The sequence below is a fragment of the Choloepus didactylus genome (genome assembly GCF_015220235.1).
Source record: "Choloepus didactylus isolate mChoDid1 chromosome Y unlocalized genomic scaffold, mChoDid1.pri SUPER_Y_unloc1, whole genome shotgun sequence".
NCBI classification, from domain to species: Eukaryota; Metazoa; Chordata; class Mammalia; order Pilosa; family Megalonychidae; genus Choloepus; species Choloepus didactylus.
Genome location: NW_023637624.1, coordinates 4,092,723 through 4,097,999, shown reverse-complemented (window position 1 = coordinate 4,097,999; position 5,277 = coordinate 4,092,723).

The window sequence follows — 5,277 nt, the reverse complement described above, 5'->3', positions numbered from 1 at the left end:
ATTCCCTGGAAATAAAGCTACTGTATATATCATAGACATGCAAAAGCCCTTCAGTGCTGAAAATGGAAATAACTTCTCATGGAGACAAAGATTTATGGGGAGCATGCAAAGTTGGCTATTTTGTTATTCTGCATGAGCTATGGACCTTCATTGATTTGCAAATTATTTTTGATAATACTATGTGCCAGATATGACACAAGGTATATGGTGTACAAAGCCAGTTGAAATAAAGTCCCAGTCCATGAGTTTGCAGTCTGCCCTGAAAGTCCAAAATGAGTATCTTTGCTAATTTAAATGCGTGAGCTCTGAGCTCTGTGTGCCCACACTTGTGATGTAAGCCAATGCGATGGCCAGTCCACAAAGAGAATTTTACAATTCTCTCCTGATCCATTCAAAATCATGCCCTACATTTCTTAATTTGGGCCAATCTTTCTCTTGCTACACTAGATTTGGTCCTTCTGCTTTTAACTTGGTGAAACTCTCTGAACTTGTCTCTTGAGTGACCTGTCTGGTTCTGCCTGGCCTGGAGAGCAGCACATTCTGCTTGATTTTTCAACACTGGTGGTCTTTGCCTTGTTTTTTACTGCAAATTTTATTGAGATATATTCACACACCATGCAATCCATCCAAAGCACACAATCGGTGACACACAGTATCATCACCTAGTTGTGCAATCATTGCAACCTATTTTAGAACATTTTCATTACCTCAAAAAGAAAAGTAACAAATAGACATAAAAAAGAAAACCCCAAACACCCCATACCCATTATCCACCCCATATTGTTGACCCCTGGAATTGGTGTCATACATTAGTTACTTTTGATGAAAGAATATTAAGATATTACTGTTAACTAGAGTCCGTCATTTGCTACAGGTACTTTTTTTCCCCATATACCACCCTATTATTGATTCATTGTACAAGTGTCATACATTTGTTCTTGTTCGTGAAAACTTATTTATATTTGTAGTGTTAATCATAAACATTTTTCACCACAAGGTTCACTGGGTTATACATTCCCGTATTTTAACCTCTAGCTTTCCTTCTGGTGACATACATGAATCTAAACAATTCCTTTCAACCATATTCACATACAATTCAGCACTATTACTTATAATCCCAATAACGAGCTACCATCACCTCTATCCATTTCCAAACATTTAAGTTCAACCTCCTTAAAAACCCTGTGCATATTAGGCAACCACTCCCCATTATATAGCCTCATTCTACCTCTTGGTAACCTATATTCTAAGTTTTATGACTATGAGTTTACATAGTCTAATTAGTTCATATTAGTTCATATTAGTGAAATCATACAATACTTGTGTCTGACTTATTTCACTCAGCATTATGTCCTCAAGGTTCAGCCATGTTGTTGCATGCTTCAGGACTTCATTCTTTATTACTGATGAGTAATATTCCATCATATGTATATACCACATTTTGTTTATCTGTTCATTGGTGGATGGACACTTGGAATGTTTCCATCTCATAGGGCAACTCAGTATTTAGTTTTCTGAGAAACACCAAACCATCTTCCACAGCAGTTGTACTATTCTACATTCCCACCAGCAGTGAACAATGTTCCTATTTCTCCACATCCTCTCCAACACGTGTAGTTTCCTATTTAATAATGGCCATTCTAATGGCTGTGAGATGATATCTCATTGTGGTTTTGATTTGCATTTCCCCTAATAGCTAGTGAAAGTGAGCATCATTTCATATGCTTTTTAGCCGTTTGTATTTCCTCTTTGGAGAAATGTCTAGTCATGTCTTTGGCCCATCTTACAAAGGGGTTGTTTGGTTTTTTTATTATTGAGTTGTAGGATTTCTTTATATATTCTAGATATCAAACCCTTATCAGATATGTGGTTTCTAAACACTTTCTTCCATTGAGCTGGCTGCCTGTCCATGCTTTTGACAAAGTCCTTTGGAGCACAGAAGTATCCAGTCTTGAGGAGGTCCCATTTATCTAATTTTTCTTTGGTTGCTTGTGCTTTGGGTGTAAGGTCTAAGAACCTACCTCCTACCACTAGGGCTTAAAGATGCGTCCCTGTATTTTCTTCTAGGAGTTTTATGGTACTGGTTCCTATATTTAGGTCTTTGATACACTTTGAGTTAATTTTTGTATAGGGTGTAAGGTAGGGGTCCTCTTTTGTTACTTTGGATATGGATATCCAGTTCTCCCAACACCATTCATTGAAAAGATTATTCTGTCCCAGTTTAGTGGATTTTGGGGGCCTAGTAAAAAATCAATTGACTGCAGATATGAGGGTCTATTTCTGAACTCTGAATTTGATTCCATTGATCAATATCTTTATGCCAGTACCATGCTGTTTTGAGCACTGTGACTTTAAAAAATAAGCTTTAAAGTCAAGAAGTGTGAGTCTTCCTACTTCATTCTTCTTTTTCAAAATGTTTTTGGTTTTCACTTCCATATAAATCTGATAACTAGCTATTCCAATTATTAAAGGTAGGTTGTTGGAATTTTGATCGGTATTTCATTGACTCTGTATATCAATTTGGGTAGAATTGATATCTTAACGACATTTAGCCTTCCTATCCATGAACACAGAAATGTCTTTCCACTTATTTGGGTCTTCTTTGATTTCTTTTAACAATGTTTTATAGTTTTCCATGTACAAATCCTTTAGATCCTTTACATCCTTGGTTAAGTTTATTCCTAGATACTTGATTCTTTTAGTTGCTATTGTGAATGGAATATTTTTCTTAATTGCCTCCTCTAATAGCTCACTACTAGTGTATAAAAACACTACTGATTTTTGCATGTTGATCTTGTATCCCACTGCTTTGCTGAATTCACGTGTTCAGTCAAGTAGCTTTGTCCTAGTTTTTTTTGGGGGGGGGGAGCGGGATTTGGTCTTTGTGTTTTGATCTGACTCTAGTGAACCCTTCTATATATACAGCAGGGAGTGATTAGTATATAGAGAAGAGATGATGAACTTACTTTCAATCATGTTACATTGTGGGAAGTACAGGATATTGAGGTAGTTTAGTTGGTTGTGATGTATATGTTGTAAAAAGTTTTTTTACATATATACTTTGGATTTTCAAGAAGATGAATAAACAATTATCACACTTTTGCTATATTCTCAATACACAATACTTAAAAATTCTTTGCTCTTTTCTAAAGGTAACATGGACTGGTCATTGGGATGACCAATGCAGGGAAGTTTGGTCAACTTCCAATGTAAAGGGCATCTGACAATAAGGGAGAGAAAAAGGAAACAAATACCATAATTTCAAAAGGTGGGAGCTTCTATTGGAATTGGGGGGCAATTCTGGACTCCCCTCTTCACTGACAGATTTGAATTACAAGCCATTCTAGGTAATAATTATTCTCAAATGCTCTCCCGAGGTCTTATTCATTATTAGAGGCATGTTGCAAATAACACTCAGTTTTATTTGGTTGAGAATATTTGGGCCTTTTATTTCCCCTAGTTCATCATTTTGCTATAAATGTGCATGTAATGGAGCCCAATTGATCTGAATATCAAGAAATATCTGAATCCTCACAACTTATGGACTTATACCACAGGTACCAAAGCTGTCGAGAAACAATAAGGGGGAATCCTGGGACAAACTTTGCCAATTCAAGGGGAGAGTTCTTAGTGTCAATCCCTTCCCTTCCATCATTTGTGTATTACATCCCTGAAGATGTGCCATTTGGTAATTCATGTACTTTGTCCCTCCTTAGATTATGTTTCCAAAGAAAAGCCTTGTACAGGAATTTGAGGGCAGGTAGTTATTTGGGAGTTTATTGCAGGAAACACCATAAGGTGAGTGAGAATGTGAGACATGGAAAAGGATGAAACCAAACAAGGGTGTATTAGAAGGTTAGTGCTATGGGCAACTGGGGCCTAATTCTGCTAGAGATATCTGGAAGCCTGAGTAGAACAAGCCCCAGGGTTTGTCTCCTCCTTTCCCAGGGGCAAAAGTGATCTGGTATTTACCCTCCAATTTCCATTTGTCATTGTTAAGGGCTGTTCCCCAGAGACTTTAACTTTCCCAGGGTATTAACTCACACATGGATGAAAGAAAGTCCTTAGAAAGTTGAGTTTGGACGAGGTATTTAGGTACTGGAAGAGTGGGAATGTTGAGGTAATATGGGGGAGATAATAACAGCAGCCGATGAACCATTCTTATCCTCTAAAATCAACTTTTGGCATCTATGTAACAGAGAGATGAGGCCGTCCCCACTCCATGTCCAGACAGTGGTATCTGTGAGGTACTAAGAAAGGATCAATCCAGAGTTATCTACCTCACTCATGTCTATAATTCTCCCTTACCAATTTTTTCATGTTACACATCATCTCTCTGAAAAGGCAAATATTACTGGACCCTGGGGATGAGTCCTCAATATCCCATGTTCATCTTCCTGCATGACTCCATAGTCAGTCGGCTAAAGGGCAGGGATCTTACTGGGCTAAAAGCCATCAGATGCTCTCTCTAGGAATTTGGCACTGGGATCGGAAAATGTATTTTGGTCTCAACTATTCTGTTAGGTAAGATTGGGAGCTGTGGAGTGGCAACACAAGCAAACGGTAAAATACCAACAATGCCTGACTTCAGAGAGAGAAATAAAGAAAATGTACTGGGAGACAAACTAGACATGCTATGACCTGCCTTGCTTACTGATGGCATTCCATGGCTTGGTCGTATCTCTGGGGAAATCTGTCTGACTTGCCTCTCCATGGGTTTCATTCGCTACACCTGGATACTTATGATAAACGTCTCCTTTGCACTTAATCTTCAGGCACAATGTTTTACTCTAAATGAGTTTATCAGATGGTTTTCCTCCTGGATCTGTTAAAAGGGGAAGCACAAGAACTCTGGTATATGGGTAAAGGATATAGGAGGTTGGTGGCCTCCACATTTTATCAAGGTCAGACCAAGTAGGGGTGAAAGACATGAAGACATAACAAGACATAAAGAAACAAATACCCTATTTACATATCTAAGAGAAGTCCTTTTTAGTGGAGATTTATAGTGTTTTCAGCTAAGAGAACCACAGAATTATAATTCATAAGTTTTCTGTCCACAATTTCCATTACACTTACCAACTCACTCCTTCATATTTTTTATTTTAATAAACTTTTTATATGGAGGTAATTGTAGATTGCATGCAGTGGTAAAAATAAAATGAGAGATACCATGTACCCTTTCCCCAAATTCCCCCAATGGTAACATATTACAAGTATAATACCATAATCAAAATATTGATACAGATACAGTCAAGATAAAGAACAGTCCCATCA